Consider the following 19,084-nt stretch of genomic DNA (forward strand, 5'->3'; position numbering starts at 1 on the left):
CCAATAAACTAAGACAAATGGTTATCCACATCTGAACCACCAGCAGAAGAACAAAGCACTTCTGTAATCCCTGACCACATTCTCCCTTCATTAACATATTTAAATACATGATACACATCCCTAGAGACACTGCACATTAAAGCTGACTTCACAAAAATGGGTTCTGATAACCAAAAGAGGAAAAATCTTAAGAGTTCTCATTTTTGCTTTTAGCAAGCAGCATATTGTCAATATTTCTGATTAGAAACCAACTACTACAATTGTCTCAAATAGCTACTTTTAGTCCACTTTAAAAATTCACTGTTAAAAGATTTATACTTAGTATTTTCCAATTTTCAACCAAAGGTGAAGTAACTTCAAGAATTTAAAGTCAAATAAATGCATTTTCCTCTTATGAAAAATAATCCATTATCCCACTTTTCCCATTAACACATGCCTAAGCCAACATTCAGAAGAAATGTAAACAAGTCTTTTCATATATTGTACAACATAGTGTTCTATGTGTGTCCTTTCTATTCTTAAATTTCCATTCAGTATCAAAATAATTACATAAAGGAATATTGATTTTTCAAGACTTAAACCAGCTTCTCTTTTAAAACACTAATATAAAAATTTCACATTTACAACAAATAGGAAATCTTCTCTAAAATGAAGGAATGCAAGCATGAATATTTTGCAGTTATCCTGGTACAAATCTGTGTGTGCCTCTTCCTTAATAACAGCCTTACAAAATATTACCTCATTCATCCAGATATTTCTTTTTCTGCTAAAAATAAGTCTGCACTTTCAAACAATAGGAACAGGCAAGTAGGTTTTGCATTTCCATACATATGAGTAAATTCATTCATGAGGTAATTCTGTTAAAGATTCTGCTGGATCACTTAGCACAGATTTTCAATTACATAAACGTTAGGTATTCTTATGCTGTGTATGCAAGGATCTTTTCTAGATACAACTAAAAATTGCACTGGTTTTCACTTCACTACCACCATTTTAGACCACTGTGTATTTCATAAATCTAGGATCCGCTTCCACAGTGACACAACAGTTAATTGATGTTTTTCTCATGTACATTTTGTTTTCCTCCTAAGGGACTGAAAATAGAGGACTCCATGAACTCTGCTGTAGTTTTGATTTCCTCACTTCCTGGCTGACATATAACCAAAATTCCTTTGACCAAAAGGCTGAGCAGAGCTTCTGTGTGTTTATTCCCAAAGAGCTGATTAAACACAGATCCCATCCGAAGTGACCTGGCCAGCACAGCTGACAGATTTGAAACTCTTCTCCTCCAACATGGCACCATGAAAAAGACAAAGATGTTCCTTAACAATTGCCTTATGCTGGCTGGCTGGAGAAATACAGAACTCAGCTGTTTGAGAAGCTGGATTTTACACACCAAGCAGTGCCCACACAATTTCTCTGGTCAATTTAAAGATTCCAGAGCACTTCAGAGGATATAACTGAAGCTAAACTGAGCTAAATCCTGTGAATTAAGTGGAAACAAGAGCTGTAAGGACCAAGCTGGATAACTGGCTAAACTGAGTCACACCACTAATATCTCAGAGTGTAAAAAATCCACCAAAATCACAGTGCATGGGACACAGTAACAGATAAGGAGCCAGTGCAGTCTAATTTGTTTGGAAAATAATCAAATTATAACAAACAAAACCAATATGTGGACAACATATGGAAAATGATGCACTCAGGCTCTCAGATTTCATTTCAATCCCATCTATAGTGATACATGCAGGCTCAAACATGCACATTTATTAGGCATTTGTGCCATCTACTTCAGACTCCAATCCAAGGGCTCTACACTGCTCCTTGGAGACACCTGACTGTTCTGATGACTTCAGAAACCTTTTTTCCTAGTTTTGGTACCCTAAATCAGCAACTGAGACTTGTGAACATGAATTACAACCAACATTTCTTAAAATCTAGTCTGTTGAAGTACAGAATCACAGAATCACAGAATTTCTAGGTTGGAAGGGACCTTTAAAATCATCGAGTCCAACCCATGTTCTAACAGTTCAACTAGGTCATGGCACTAAGTGCCACATCCAGTCTTTTTTTGAACACATCCGGGATGGTGACTCCACCACCTCCCTGGGCAGATGATTCCAGTATTTGATCATCTGATGTATCTCCACTTAAAATCATTCAGAGCAGTTCCTAAGTCCCATCAGGACCAGGAATGTGACTGTGCCCCTCTGCTGGGCACTGCTGATCCCTCACCCCAAGTCCAGTGTCCAGTTCTGGGCTCCTCCCTTCAAGCAGGGCATTAAGCCCAAGAAGGGAACAGATATGGGGTTGGGGCTGGTGCACCAGTGGGATCAGGAGCAGCTGAGGGAGCTGTTGGGGCTCAGCCTGGAGAAAAGGAGGCTCAGGGGGGACCTCCTCAATCCCTACAGTTGTCTGAAAGGAGGTTGTGGCCAGGTGAGGGTCAGGCGCTGCTCCCTGAAAACAAGTGACCAAACAAGTGAAAATGGTCTCAAGCTGCACCAAGAGAGATTTAGGTTGTATATGAGGAAAAATTTCTTCACTGGAAGAGTGGTTAAGCATTGGCATGGGCTGCCCAGAGAAGTGATGGAGTCACCATCCCTGGGAGTGCTTGAAATACAAGTGCACTTCACAGTATAGTTTAGTTGGTACAGAGGAATTTGGTCAAAGGCTGGACTCAACATTTGAGGTCTTTTCCTACCTTAACGTATCCATAGAATCATTAACAGCCAAGGAACAAAGGCAATTGTAAAAAGAAATTTATTTTCAGTTCTACAGATCTTTATTTTCAAGATTTCAGGCATAAAATTAGAATTTCTAAGAGTAGAATTTATTACAGATTAGAACTGAAAGCTGAAGTGTCACAAGGTCTGTGATACATTCCCAACTCTCCTTGCAAAACTGAGCAAATTACTTATGAGCTTCACTTCTGTCTACAAAACTGAAATTAAAATACTAACATGTAACAGAACAAACATCAGGATTATTCATTTTCTCAAAGAGACCTGGAAAACCACATGCCAAAAGCCTTCTAAATTCAATTCCGACAAGTCATTTATCCTCTAGTGAAGTTTAATACATCTTCAAAATACTGAAGAACCAGTAAAGAGGCATATTCCCACTATTTAAAGCTGCATATCTAAAATAGGTGGACATACCTAAGAAATTATATATATAAATATATCATCTGGCTGATCATACTTTGTACCTCAAAAAAAACTCCTGCTCTTAAGTTGAAGAGAACTTAATGAACTTTAATTTCATTGAAAGCCAAATTCTACTCAGCTTATCTTCCACAAAATATTATTTCAAAGACCTGGTTAGTTCCAACTGGTGTAACTTAAACCTTGGTGGCTTTTACAACTAACCTTGACAATTCTTTCTTTTTCCCCTACAACTAATGATTTTCAGGCTCAATATTCCTAATGAGTATTCCACCTTCTTGCCAAAGGGGGTTTGTAAACAAACATGAAATGAGGAACTAAAATCCAAACTCCAAATAAAGCTGTATGTTTCCCCTTCAGAGCTGCAGAGGGGGCTGGGAAAGGCAGAAGGGACAGCTTGAGGAGGAAGAGTGATAAACAACGTGATCCACACAGTCATTTATTTCCAAGTAAACACGACGCCTGCTTGGTGCACAGGAGGCTCTCAAGAACTACTCCACAGTCTGATGAGTCCAACTTCAAATTAAAATCAATGTAGGAGGAGAGAACATCATGAACTAAAATCCAGTGTTTCATGGCAGTTTAACTCATGACTGTGCACTTCCATGCTCCACATCTTACTGATGTGTTTCATGGAATCAAAGGGTCCATACACTAAGATAATAATAAGTTAAAGCATGTGACAGTTCCTAAAAAAATTTCAAACAGATGCTTTTTCAATTCACTGTAAAGCATCTAGCCAGATAACTCTAGCTGTACTTCATAAACAAACAGATTAGAGGGCACAATGCTGTTCCTATTAATGTTACTGGCAAAATTCCCAATGTCTGCCAAGACAGAAGGATCAGATCCAAGGTCTCGCATGCCAAGCTGACAAACAGTAGACAAGTCAGTAAATATTTGCATATTTTAACTAAACATTAACATCTCTTGTAAAGATTTATGCTAAAGCAATGATGTTCAACTTGCAGTCCTACAGTCAGACTGGTAGGGATTTACTGTCAATTGAATTTACTTCAAGAGCCACATCCTGGGAATCGCAGAGTGAAGCAAATGAATGAGACCCATTGCCATGGGGAATGTGCAGGGGAAGAGCCTCTCCAGCTGCCTCCCATTACAATCCATAACCCTTCAAACAGTTCTGCTGAGGGAAATAAGCACAAAATATTCCTTGCCAAGGCCATTCAGCCGTGTCCTCCTGCTAGCAGCCCTCTGTCCTGCGGGAAGGGAAAGCAGGAGATGGATTTGCCCTTCCATTGCCTATTGCGGTCAGGCTGGCACAGGCTCCCAGAGAGAGAGAGAGAGAGAGCAGGGAAGGAATTCCACTCATCCTGCTCCTCTCTACAGAAATGCAAGCACTCTGTCTGTTTCCCAATCCTTTGGGATTGTTCAGCCCATCTCACAGAGTGGAAAGGCTGGCCACCAAACTGGAGAGAAGTTTTAAACATGTAATAAATTCAGGCAATACTCAAGAAAAGACAGCTGGTTTATCAGAACTTCCCAGCAATTCCTTTTACGAGCAAGAAGAGACCTACTAGATTTATTTACGAGGCTGGTTGCTCTGTCCTTCCTCAGTAACTTCTGAGCTTCAAGTCAATTGGAACTGAATTTCCCAGAAGTCTGAAGGGTCTTGAAGATGCTGCAGTTTTCATGAAAAATGTGTAACAAGACAGATAACAGACCCAGGGAAAGGTTAAGTTATAACTCAGTCTCTTATTGATACCAAGACATCAGTTACCCCATCAATTACTGCCACGTGCTGCCATTTACCATCAAGAGCTGTAGCAAAGTGTCACTCACCACTGAAAGAAAAGTCTTATTTATTTTTCTTGCCCATAACAGTCAATGCCATAGGCTGCATTCATCAGTTTCACTGCTCCAGGACCCATCCAATAATCTCCAGGTTTAAGCAGAGTTCCCAAACTTTTTAGACTGCAGACCCAAGCAGGGCACATCCCATCCCTTCCTCAAAGTTGTTACTGGGAAACTGAGATGAAAGCAATTCACACATCAAGAATTTGTTATTTCCATAATATATCCAAGTAATATTTGGGAAGTCCCAAAGTTGGTATGGCTACAACTCTGTGATTAAGTTTCCCTTTCACTCAAAATTATCGAGAAAAAAATGACAAGATATTTCAGTTTATACAGGTATGGAAAGACGTGGGGTTTAATGTGAATTAATATATTGAATGTGACACAATTAAAAAGTTAGCTGCTATGAACATGTCAACTTTACAGTTAGAAATCATGGGACACTGAAATTCAACTAAAAATTCAAAACTCTGAAACTAACTGCATTTGTCAGTCCACACACTAAAATAGGGAATAGTGTATCTCTCCACTGTTGAATCATACTAGAGAGTTGCTCTGGTATCTCTTGGAATCCCATCTTAAGTCATGCCTGCATCTCTACATGTCAATTGATTTTGTATTATTACCAAATACCACTAAAATATCTTTAGATCAGTAAAATAAAATTAAATATCCATTTATTTTCCTTACCCACTGTGGTAAAATAACCCAATCTTTGCCTTGAGACAAAATAAAATAAAAACCCAAACCCCCTTTATTCAAGCCTCCAGGATGGAATAAAATAGAGCTGAATAAAATACAGAAATTACTCATGGAGACATACAGAAAAATAAATGCACTTTCCTAGTGTCATGACATACACATCATAAATAATCCCAGTCTAAAAAAATCATTTAATAAAATAAGAGTAGATAATGACAGTGCACTGTACCTATGTAACAGAGATGAAAAGGATGGTGCATCTTTCATACACAGGGTGTAAAAGAATTATATGAAAGGTGCTTTTGGCTTTTTTTTTTTCTTTTAAGAAAAATAAAACAGCAGAGAGAGATGTCATGCATTAATTTATTCCAATTATGGTTGAAGTCCGTAATAGCAGTTAAGGAGTTCTCAGAAATGCACTGCACACCTTACAGAACAAATACAAAAGCCTCCACCCTTGAGAGAGGACAATCTAATCAGTTTTCTGAAGTAACTGAATTACTTTGGCTAATGTTGTACAACTCCAGGCAAAATGACCCTACTTTCAATTCCAAAAATGATGTTAAATCTGAAATGGAGCATACAGAATGAGGCAAGCACATCTCAAGGTTTTATTCTATAGCAGAACAGCAGCAAGAATCCTGCTCCAAGGCCTCTGAGGAACATGATATGCCTGTTTGGGGAAGGGAAAATGGGGAAAGAAGAGGCTCACGATGCCCCCGACCATTAAATGCTCAGATTATCCTTCCAAACTGAAAAATCAGAGACAGCACCATAAAGGAGGAGGGCAAGTGATCTCTGGCCACGTAAATGAAGCTTGGAGTCTGATCCTGTAAACCTAAAGTATAGAAAAAACACATCCACGTTTCTTGGGAAAGCAGCAAGAGCCTGTGGGTGGTTTATCATTCACATAATGACACAGGCAATTGAGATTAAGAGCAAATGCCTTCTGCATCTGGATCCTCTGCAGGCTTTAAACCATTTTACATACATCACAGATACTAACAAGTTACATTTTTTTGCATGCTAGTTATGACTTCTGTACAGACTAAGTGATTATTAACACTTTGCTAATCTTTATTATTTTCATTTTGGAAATAGCAGCAGAAGGACAATCTGTGCAGCCAGCAGCAGCAACACTCAGACACGGACACTGACTATCTTTGGCTCAAAATCTGGAAATAACTCATGGCCTCAGCACTTGCAACAACCCCATCCATCCACCACATCCCAAATACCTTCCCATCCTGCCTTTAAAAAGATCCTTTTTCACACAGCTGTCTGAAAGCATCACCTGTCCTGATGAAACTAAGCAAAATAGCTGGCAAGGCAAAGCACAGCATCTATGTGACATGTGCTGGTGCTGTCTGAGAGCCACTCACGGCCAACAGATACAAGGTTCCTGCTTAAACAAAGCAAATATACACACACATATTGCATTCATTAACTTCACAGAACAAATACTGGGTTGTAAAGTTCGATACTCTGAGGTTGTGTGAGGACAAAAGCATCTGTACAAGCTTATGCTGGCCTTCTGTGTGCCTGCATTATTACCATATTGCCTTTAACTGTGTTAGTCACAGAGCACATTTTCCAAGGGTACCTGGCAGAATGAGTGGGCAGAACAGAGGCTGCTGCCTAATGGACATCCAGTGAAATACTTCAGCACTGCACTTCAGGCCTTATTTACTGCATGCTACTCAATCTTATTCAAAAGACAACATTTGAATGTTGTCATTAACTTTTCAATAATGCCTACAATACTGCAACCGACCACTTTACAAAAATTAAGAAAATATGTTTATCATTCTGACAACATTCCCATTTTACAGAGAATTAAGATAAGAATACACATGGCAAAAGTTTCTACAAACTTCTTATATTCACATGAAGAGATCTAGAAGTGATTTCTTCCCATTATGCTTTGCCTGTATTGTACACACCTTTTATATGACCAATGCAAAGCACCTCATGTCTGCAGAGTGACTTAGGAACATCCAACATTTTTCTACATCACAACATGGGAAGATTCATTAAAAATACAGAAAATTAAGTATAGCAAAGATGGGGATGAATTGAGATTTGTCTTCTCCTTTTTTGCTATTCCCTACTACATTTCAGAAACACTTTCTAATTCATGCAGATAGAAAAACTGTATTCCAACAAACAACTGTATTATCATTATAAAATAAATCATATGTACCCACACTGCACAGCCTCCCTTCTATTTCTTTCAAATACTAATATTTTTCAATCTCCTTCTCCTCATTCAACCACCCCCCATCTCTACATTTATTGTATGTAATTCTGCAAAAATCTGCATTTTGCACCTTCTGTTTAAATTCAGTCGCTGCTTCCGCTGTGCTGCAGGAAGGTAGAGCTGGGAGGAAAGGGGAACTTCGTATCAGGAGAAGAGAAGGGGAATTTTCTGCACTCTCATTTTTTTATCCAAAATCACACCAGGGAAGAATGCAAGTGACCCAGCCTTCAAATTACAGAGAAATCCTGTTTAGCTGAGGCTGAAGCATATTCACTGCAGGGATTATCTTTTTTACATTTGCACTTAATGCTGATTTGACCAGCATTGAGAAGATTTTCACAAGGTTGATCACAAGTACATCCTTGGCAGAAACATTATACAATAACACATCTCAACTTTGCACAAAGCAGCACTATAGGTCATTAGATTATTTCTTTTCTAATTTATCATGAACACAAGAAAGTATTTTGCCCAATTTCTAGAAAAGATGGAATCACGTTGGCAGAACCTTTCTCTCCTCAACAGCACCCAAAAAGTCAGACTATGGAAGACACCTACCATGAGAAATTTCAACCCAAATAATTAAAATCTGGCAAACAATAACCAAGTGAAATGAGGAGTATGTCATAGTAAGCACCAGGTAACATAATAATAGGTGGTGCTTCTGCCCCACCTAAAGTTTTTGGCACCTTCATAGAAAATCTTTACGTAAACAATCTTTCATAATAACTGGCTAACAACAGGAATTTGTGCTCCATATACCTCTATGTTCACACTGCTTTTTGAGAATAGTTTCTCACACTTACCCAAGATGAGGGCATTTTAATTGAAATATTGTCCCATGGTTACCATTTTATCCCCATAACAACATCACCAATTACTTACTTAAAAAAATGCATTAGAAAAGTAATTTAATCTTTGCTTCTCTTAATGAAATTTGCCAGAGAAAAACAAAGGGAAGAATCAGCACTGCACGACCAGCCAGCTCTCCATGGAGCAGCACCAACCTACAAGACTCAAACCTCAAACTCAAATTTACAGAACAATATCCATATTCCAAAAGCTGGTTTAAATTTAAACATCATAATCCACAGCTTTCCAAACTATGTCTTGCTTGTGTCAGACTCTCTCTTCTCAGCACTTGAACAACAGAACACAGCCTTGTTCCTGTCTCTGCACTAGTGTTTAGTAATAATTTTGACCAAAAAATGAACACTACTCATCTTAAGGACTTACCCAGTCCTGCAATTCCTAATATTATTCTCCACTGAGTCATAGGGTAGTGCCAGAAGTCCCCTCTGAGAAATGCCTGCTCTCTGATATAGTCACATCTGTGTCGATGTGACTAAACATGTGTCACCTCATTTTCAAAATGCCAAGCAAGTGCCAAACTGTGTTCCCAAGGAATGCAAAGGGGAGTCATAGAAGATTCCCAAGCATCATTTCAGCACAGAGCATATCACTAGATTTACAAATATATCTCAGAAGTTTAAATGCAAAAACATGTCGCAAAGTTTTCCAGTGCTCATTGAACCTGCCACTCATGCAGCACCGTCTGCAGAGAGCACTTGACCATAGTTCATTTGCCAAATTCACCAATTTAATCAGAGACAGAATCAAAATTAGCAGTTCCTAACTCTCAGTCTCATGTTCAATTCACAGCTTCATCTAATACAGCTGTATTTGGATTTCAGGAATAAAAGTGTTTTTAAACTAGGAAATTATTTATCACAGCATATTCCCTTTCAAAAACCCCATGCAAACTCTTCCCCACCCCCAGCAGCTCAGCAGCTCCAAAGCTCAGTGGTTCAATCCACATTTTCTCTTCTGAACAGGATATTGTAGCAATGCTGAAACAGTCTTCCCTCAAATGTCAAACTTTCACTTTCACACAAGAACTTTCTCCACCCCTGACCTGACACTGCAAGGCAACACTCTCTGGGGAGTAAATCTAGCTGAAAATACAACTTTGAACCCCAGGGCAAGTGCAGATGCTACAGGTATCTATCACAATTTTACAGTTTGATAAATTGGGAAAAAATAAAAGCCCCGAGTTTATGTGCTGGTTGAGATGCAAAATATTAATTTCAATCCCTTTGCCTTCGATTCCTTCAGAATGCAAAAAGATTGTAAAAAATCTTCATGCTGAATATCAGCTACATTGCACAGGTCACAAACTAAGCACAGGAATCAGTCAGAACACTGTGGCACAAAACAGGAAAAATTTCTTTCAATATCCCTCAGCCTTCATTGCAGCTTTATAATGAACTTTAATTTATTATAGTAGTGAATAATACTGTGACTGAGTTTTTTGTTACGCATTTACACAGCGCTTAGCACAAAAGGGTCCTACCGTAACAGATTTAATAACACAATCATGCCACCCACAGATCCTCCAAACACATCTTTCCCCAAACCATGCCTATTATGTAACTGTACATGGTATTTTTGTGCACAGTTTTGAAAGTTCAAAGCAGTAACTAACCCTCCACCTCTAAAAACTGCTATCTTTGTTGTAAATAACCGCTGAAAATTATTTTTACCTGACCGTGCTTCAAATAGTTCATCATAATATAGCTAAGCCTAGTTTGGGGAGTTGTAACTCTGTATTTTAATTACATTAACCTTTCTGCATATGGAAAATGCTTTTACAACGTCCCTGTTTCCTCTCCTCAAATGCCTGACCATGGTAGCCCCAACAGGTTCCATTTTTAGACTCTTTCAAGACCAGAATATGGATTCCCAAGGTCTCCCCTCACAGCAAACCCTATGAGCAACACCACGACGTGTATCCAGAACACGTTTCCCAACAGAACTCTCCCTCCTCATCCCTTTTGAAATGAACATTAGTGATTCAGTCACGTATTTGAAACCCCACTTAAAGAACTGCATCAGCAGGAATGAGCAACGATCCTGCTGTGGTTAACGGCATAATCCTGACAAAACTTGGGAAGCAGAGGAGCGGTGTCTAGCCCAGCCAAACAAATATAAACAAAGCTACAGCCAAGTAATATCAGTCAGTTCAAACGACAAAACAAATGTCCTGCACCATTCCAAATGTGTGAGTGTCTCAAGATATGGCCAGAGCACAGTTACCTCAAAACCATTTGCACAAACAACTATAATCAAAAACATCACTGGAATAAAAGATCCACAGCACTGCCTCAGCACAAATTCCCAAGTATGCAAAAAACATTCCCCTTAATGACCTCCCCCTGTAGATAATGAGAGAAATCCAACAAATTCTGGCTCCCAAGATAGCAGAGGAGTAGATGTAAGGCAGCTATTGTGGCTGGTCCAACACTATTTGGGAATCCCAGCCGAGGGGGAATTTAGTTGAGATCCATGAAGGAACATTACTTGGGAACAGAGGCCAACTGCCCATCCCTGTCCTCCCAAAATTACTCCAGGATAAAATGAAATTTTCACTTTAAAAAAATAGAGATTGCCTTAAATTAAGTGAAAAAAAAACATAGAGAAGAAGTGTTATTTTAGGTGGTGCCAAAACCACTACGCTTTTCATTTGTGGCATTCTCCATTTATGATGTCCACAAAGATTTGTTACCTTCTTGGTTTGCTGAACCACTAAACATTTTCCAGCAAATTAAACACTCGTGCCGCATTACTAACAACCAAGATTCTCGAAAACAGCTCATGTTACAGATTTCCCTCTTGCCAGTGGGGTCTGAAGGGCTATGAAAGACCTTTTAAGCATATGTGAGCACCGTAATTTTTAGTGTTTTGATGAATACAGTATTTTTGCTATATATAACTATGGGGGGGAAAAAACCCAGACTGTGAAATTCACAGACTGAAAGATCATTTCTAAGTAACACTTACCCTAACTACCATAAAACCAGCTCAGACGAGTCCACACAGTGCTCACATTTCTATCCTTCACTTCCTGCCGCTGCAACATTCAAAATTTCATACCAAACACAAACCTACTGTTCTTTTTCTTCCAATATTTCATCATTACAGCTCCAAGAATCACTAGCCTTGCTGCTGCTTACAAACAGAAGCATGAAACTTATTTCCTCAAACCACACATAAGCCAAAGATTCAAAGCATTCACCTCAGACACATCATTCTTCATGCAAGTGATATTCCCCAGGACTAACAGCAAGAAATTATAAAACAGCTCCCAGTCACATCTCCAAAACATATCTCTACATAACATCACCTACAAAACTTCTTGCTACCAGCTCAGGAGCACTGTGCATCCACTAATTCTTGGAAAACCTGCGTAGTTCAGGGCTATTAATTCTAAATTACCTTCCTGCTAAGGTTCAAGCCTTCTAACATCTGACAAAGACTCTATGCCACTCAGAAAATCTAAGAGTTTGTACTCATTTCGAGAGAGGATGGGGCCGCAGTCACCACTCAAACTTTGTAGTAACAAAACGAAATCTCTCAGTGTTGTAAAATTACATTTAAGGAGAAAAAGATTGAAATCTTATCTGGCTTTCCTGTAATAAGGCTGTAATTTGGTATTATGGAGGACTCTGAGAAACGATTGGATAAATAACCAGTCCATTTCTAATTTACAACAATGAATTTGCATATAAAATTATGGAGGAATATTTGGGTATTACGTTATAGCCCCATTAAGTATCCTTTAACTTCAACTGGCAGTGCAATAGAAATGCAACAGAAAAACAAATTCTCACCCACGGGTAATTACAATCTCTCTGCTTAAATTCCCAATCCCTTCTTTTCCTACAGTAATATTCACTTTTCTGTGTTTCTCAGACATGAGGGATTGCTGCTGTTGGAAGCCTCATGTTGCAAACATTCATGTGAAGAGAAAAGCTCAGTAAGCAAGACTGTTCTGGAATAAGGAACCTGAGTCACATACCAGTGTCACCATCGTGAATTCCCCAGAAGCTGGCCTGTTCCTGGGGAGCAGCCTCTGACCTTGCAGACTCCAAATTTTCCTGTCTATGAAGTTTAGTTATTTTCTCCCACCCCAAAACATTTGGGGACAGCAAATGTTTATTTTCCCAGTCAGTATCTCCAGAAGACCAAGCGAAGATCAAGCATTCCTTCAGATTTCTTTTTAATTCCATATCAATGCTGCATAGAAACTCTTGAAAAACCAGTCTCTTTTACAACATTCTCTCTTCTTTGTTGAAAAAGAATGTCGACACCACAGAAGTTTGCACTAAGGGCAGGAAGAAATCCAACACATAAAGTACCATGTCCCTAAATATATGTCATTGATACATATAAACACAAATGCTGCCTTGCTGCCAAAGGCCACGGAAGAGATAGCAAGACAAACAAGAATGAAAAAGGAAGGTCTTGTTTGTTCTGAAAATCTAACTCACAATCCTGCCTTTTATGGGGGGAAAAATACATACTGAAAAGGAGATTTTGCCGCAGCATCTCAGCAGAAGAAGTGAGAAAGGATTCAACAGCTGAAATACGAGCAAGAGGGAGGGTTGGGATTACAAAATTTGGAATTTTCCCTGCCATGATGAGCCACTGGCAGCGTTGCACAGACAGGAACACTGGGGATCTGCTTCCTTCCAGGAAGAAAGCTTCAGCAATGCCAGGAGAAACGTCAGGACAGGATTGAGGCTCGCTGGGATTCTTGGCCTGCTGATCCCCCAGGCAGGGGAATTCCAGCTGTCCAAGCACTCTCTCCCTGAGCTGGAGCAGTGGCACACCATCCTTCCTTCTCCTGCTCCAAGCCAGCTCCCACAACTTTCCCCAGTTACTCAGGCTGTACACAGGGGATGCATTCAAATTAATTCCGAAGACTTTTTTAATTTAGATTTCACTCCTGCTACCAGATCTGTGAGGTCCCATTGACCTCAGGAGGGGATACCAGTGAGGTGAGAGATTCAAGGGCTTTAATAACCTGAATTGCTCCAGCAACTGTTTCTGCCACTACTAAAATGAAAACACCAAAAATAATGCTCAGCGGAAAATATAAGATGTTAGTAAATAACAAATAAAAAGAGAAACAAACCAATACCCTGAAATTCAGAAAGAATATCCAGCTATAAATGCAAAGGGAATTTTACTAAAAAAAAATAATTGCCAACAATGGAGATAATATTTCATTAGACTATTAAATTAATAGAGTTGGAAAACATCATTAATATTATTGCCCAGCTCCTACATGGGCTCTTTCATCCACAGGCGTCAGGACTCCTTACAAGTCAGTAAGATTCACCATCCCTATTTTACATTCCTCCAAAAGGAAGCACAAACAGGTGAAGTGATTTGCATCAGGCTCTCCACATCTCTCAAGCACTAGACCTGTACCTTACCCACCTGGGAACATCCCCTCTTCAAGCTTTCCAGACATTCTGACTTACATCTTTTGAGATGAGAATTCCTCTACGAATCCAGGCTTTGAGCAGAAGTTCTCTGCAAACCACAGCCCTTCTTCTACAACCACATCTACTCACACTGATCCCAAAGCCCAGGAGGAACTTCTGTGAAACCAGTGAGATTTCACAAAGGAAAAGGATCCTCCATGGCACATCAAGAAGCAGAACTGGGACAAATTAGAGAATAAGATGCTGCTTCCACATCTCACTTTAAGTTTTAGTCTGATGGGAAGAGGTAAAAACAAGCCCTCAAACAACCAAACAAAAAAATCCCAAAATAGACACAAAAAACCCAACAAAATCAGCTATTACAACCTTTCAAGTCTTTAAGCCATGACTTTAACAAGCCTCTACCACAGAAAAATTCATCTGGCTCACCTAAAAAGGCACAGTGCCTGTCTGAATTAAAAGAGGGAAAATACACACTGTACATTTCATAAGTCCAAAAAAAATCACAGAGGTGAAGAGTGATAAAGGAAATGTCATTTCAGCTAGGAAAAATAAAGAAGTAATTTCTGCTTTCAGAACAAATTACAAAGAGAACTCAATTTATCAGTAATAACACATTAAATGTTCCTTCACTTACCAATAAAGGAAAACTACTCTGCTAATTAAAGTTCAACAAAAAAAGCTTAACTCAGCTTCTGCCACTTACAATTTCTGCACAGTAAAAGCCAAGCCTATCAAAGTCTGATTCCCTGGGTTTGCACCCCAAGGAGGTGGAGGGAATGTGGTGGGCCCTCATACACTTTCCCCTCCTCTAAGTTTGAACTGAATATTCAAAATCAGCTCCTCCCTATAGACCTGCCCAGCACTCCCAAACTGTCCTCATCACAAAAGCTTTTCCATTAATTAAAAAAAAAAAAAAAGAAAAAAGTTTTCATTGACAATCTGCTATGGTTCAAAAGTACTGAAACAACCCAATTTAACACACATTATTTTAAAGCCTCCCTGACCTATCGATCAGTCTTGGAAAATAATGCAAACTCGCCAAGTATCACTTGCATATTTTTTTTTTATAAAGGAACATGCCTTTTCTTATATAAAGAACGGCAGGTGGTGTATTTTATCCTTTGCCTTGCTTCAATTACGCTAATTGTTAAGAACAACAACATTAGACGATGTCAACAATCCAAACCATCCCAACAGGACCAGCCATGGTGATACATTCAATCTATCAATGGGGATATCCATTTTCAGGGTATTTTTCTGTCTCACAACTGAATTATTTTGTTTTTTCAATGAAAATTGAAATGGATTATTTTAAAACTTCCTCTCAAGCTCGCTGTACCTTTGATAATGCAGAAATTCTATTACCTTGTTAACTCTTACTCATTTTGTCATTAACTGGGAAGCAGCCCTGCAACTGTTTCCCTGCAGTTATTTCTTAATTTCCATCAATGATATGTTTAATCATGTTACCCTAATCGAACAACAATTGCCTAACAAAGCGCTGAAGCCAAAACAACTGCACTCCTTTTGAAATTAACAAAAGGACACTTCGCACCGCAGGAAGGGTAACACAGATCCTTCTCCTGCCTGGGGATGTGCCCTAAAAATACACATATAAGTGTCTGCTGGAAGGGCTGTGTTACAATGTTCAGTGGAAACTCTCCTGTTTTCAGTCTCAGAGCTGATCCAGGGTATAAAAGCTGCTCTTAGGACCTGTCTTAAACCTCCCAACTTCAGTTCACTCTGCCTGCCAAAGCCTCCTGCAGAAAACAAAAACATAAGCTCATCTGCCCACCCTTCAACAGCTCCGAGGGGGTAATTTTACAACAGCTGTTAAATTCTTCCAATTTATTTTTCCATCGCTCCGCAAACCCTACCTACCCCATTTTTTTTCACTTCTATTTCACCATTGTTATTTTCTGGCCGTCTCTCCCATCCCCTCCCGCCCCGCCCGGTACAAAAACAAAGCTGCCTCCCACCCCCCCTGCATCCCCCCCGGAGCACCCCCGGCTCGTGCGAGGCATCCCCGGCTCTCCGGCCCTTCCCCCGGGCCCGGCCGGCCGCGGGGCCGCTCCGCCCGCCCGGGGGCCGCGGGGAGCGCGGCGGCGCCGGGGTCCGGCCGAGCGCCCCGTAAACACCCCGCGAGCGGCGGCCGCCGCAGGCCCTCCGCGGACACAGGGCCCGCTCCCGCCGGCCCCGCGCGGCCCCCGCGCCCCGCACCGCCCGCCCCGCCGGCCGCGGAGCCCCGCGGGCCCCCCGAGGGCGCGGCGGGGCCGCGGGCGGCCGGTGCGGGCCGCGCTCGGTGCCCGCGGGGGCGGTCGGGGAAGTCCCGACTTACCTGTCATTACTTTCTACGCCATCTTGGATCCACTTGTCAACGTCCCACAAAGCATTGTGGGAAAGGCCGGCCCTCCCCGCGGCCCGGAAGGCGGAGGGCGGCGGTGTGAGGGGACGGGACGGGTCGGGAACGGGACCGGGGATGGGAACAGCAATGGGAACGGCAGCGGCATAGGGATTGGGACGGGGACAGCAATGGGGCCCGGGTGGGGGCCGGGACGGAACGGAACGGCGGTGGGGACAGGTCGCGGTCCGGCATAGGGGATGAGGATCGGGACCGGGACCCGCTGTCCCCTCAGCCCGGCGGCCCCTGAAGCGCAGCCCGGGGTCCCTTCACGGAACAGCATCCAGGGCCACCTCCGCTCCGCCCGCGCTAGAAACCGGCAACTTCGGGGGGTTTTCCGTGTTTTCTTTATTTTAGCTCTTTTTTTCCCCCTCCCCTTCTCTGGGCTCGGAGCGGAGCTGCGGAGGGTCGCTGGCGGGACCGCTACCGGCAGCCGGGGGGGCCGGCCAGAGCCGGACACGGAGCCCACCCCTGAGAAAAGCTCGGAAAGTACTTTTTCTCATGGTTTTTCTACGGCGTAAGTTGGTTTTTGGGTTGGTTTTTTTGTTTGTTTGTTTGTTTTTTATCTATTTGGCTGGGTATTTTGTTGTTTGGGATTTTTTAAAAAATTTTTTCCTGTGGCTTTTTAAAGTTTCTACCCTCAAAGAAACTCGGGGGGAGCCGGGTGCGGTGCCGAGGCTGCCGCAGGTGCTGGAGCAGCTCACGCTGTCACCGTGTTTTCCAAACCCATCCACCCGTGCTGAAGGACTGCTGGTAACGCGTTGCTGGCTGCACATGAATCCCAGAAACTGCTTTGCATAACAATTTTATTTTCATGGAATAATCTTCCCTGTTAACTGTGTTTTCAGACTCTTTGGCAATCAGTTCTTAATACCTACGCTGCTTTGCAAACTGGCTTTTTCAAGGCGTTACCGGCTTAGCTGCTGTGGATGGGTGCCCTGTGCTCTGCATAGGCTCTTGTGCTTTAGGGCAAAGTGGACAAGAAATTGGGGAAAAGCAGCTCACTTCAGGATCTTAGGGAAGTTTATCACCAAAATGGCATTCCAGTGTTTCTTAAAAACTTTTCCTTCCCCTCTAATTGAAATAAGATCCAGATCATTTTAGTATTGGATCTTGCCGTAAAATGTATTTACATTTATATTTAAATTTACGTCTAATGCCTCGTAACTCTTTGAAGAATAACCACCAGCCAAGCCTCTGATGCATTGCCGCTGCAAGAAAATACTTGTGCCCAAGAAGGTTTTCAATATTCATCAGTAATGCATTTATAGAGAGAGCTCCTTGCAACAATGTAAATACAGGAGGAAATAAATCTAAATAAATCCTTTGCATTTGCCAGCCAGTCTTAAATCAGTCTACTTTTTAATTCATAACTAGCTGGGAGTGGAGTTGTGCTGTCACAGAGAAGAGTGTGGGTGGTCCCAGCCTCAACCCAGGAGATGCCATTTCAGGATAAAACCCTCCCTCCTGTGGAACTTGCCATAGGCCATCTCTGCTGTCCCTGCTGCCAGCCTGACACCTTTCCTAGGGCTGTGACTTGTGTTTTCCATGGGCACTGTGCAAGGAACAAGCATCAAAGAAAGCTGAAACCACCTTTAGTATCCAGCTAACTTTGTGTCATTCAGTCTAGTTTGTTGAAATGGAGCCAGTCTTTTTCCTTTTGAGGGTGGTTGTGTTTGGTTTCTAGTGAGCTTTATCTTACTGGCCATTTTTTTTCTGTTAGAAAATGCAAAGGTTTTCTTCAAAATAAATGACAATTAGAAAAAGCAGTGGAAGATAGAATTATCAATGTATGCATATTTTTAGATATGAACACATATCCTCTGAAGTTCAATTTGGAGAAGACAGAAATTTCGGGGCTTATTTTTCGCATAAGCTTTTTTGAGTCCATTTGTTCTGACAGTATTTTTTTTATAATGTGCTAAGAAAATATTGTGTGGCAGTGATTGAGTTATTGGAGGATCTGTTCAGTGACAGACCCCATTGTTATCACTCTCTATCTCTGCTGATTTAAAGTTCCAGATTGGATGTACCAAGAGGCACAGGCTGCTGTGAAAAGGTGGCAACTGTCCTGTAGGATCAGCTCAGACAGTAGCTGGGGAGGACCATAGGAGCAGGGGAATCCCAATGGATAAAACACAACATGGAGATGTGCTCTTGGACCCACTGCTTTTAATGTTCTTGGTACTTTAACCCTTTTAGCCTCCAAATGGAGGTTTTAGTTTATTTTGTGCATTGGTCAAGTGTATTGCATAAACCCTCAGTGGAGGTGCCAGAGGCTGCACAGGGAGCCAGGAGCTCTGGGGTGGGGGTGGCTGCCAACACTGCCCTGTTCAAGCAGAGCCTGCAAGCTTGGAACAACTCTCCTGTTTCTATGTGCTGTCCCCTTCCAAGCTCTTTCAAGGTCCTTGTTACTAGATAAAAAGATGAAGATTTTCAAAATTTG

General features: G+C 41.3%; 1 protein-coding gene across 3 annotated transcripts in view; it reads right to left on the minus strand.

Annotated features, from left to right (window-relative positions):
* Positions 1 to 16,602, minus strand: part of HELZ (helicase with zinc finger) — an 87,107-nt gene extending 70,505 nt beyond the window's left edge. For all 3 annotated transcript variants that reach the window (XM_084218586.1, XM_084218585.1, XM_084218584.1), the window contains exon 1: positions 16,576 to 16,602. The gene's annotated coding sequence lies outside the window, so the exon portion shown is untranslated. The remainder of the gene's footprint in view (positions 1 to 16,575) is intronic.
* Positions 16,603 to 19,084: the final 2,482 nt, after the last annotated feature.

This window comes from Fringilla coelebs (genome assembly GCF_963513975.1).
Source record: "Fringilla coelebs genome assembly, chromosome: 19".
NCBI classification, from domain to species: Eukaryota; Metazoa; Chordata; class Aves; order Passeriformes; family Fringillidae; genus Fringilla; species Fringilla coelebs.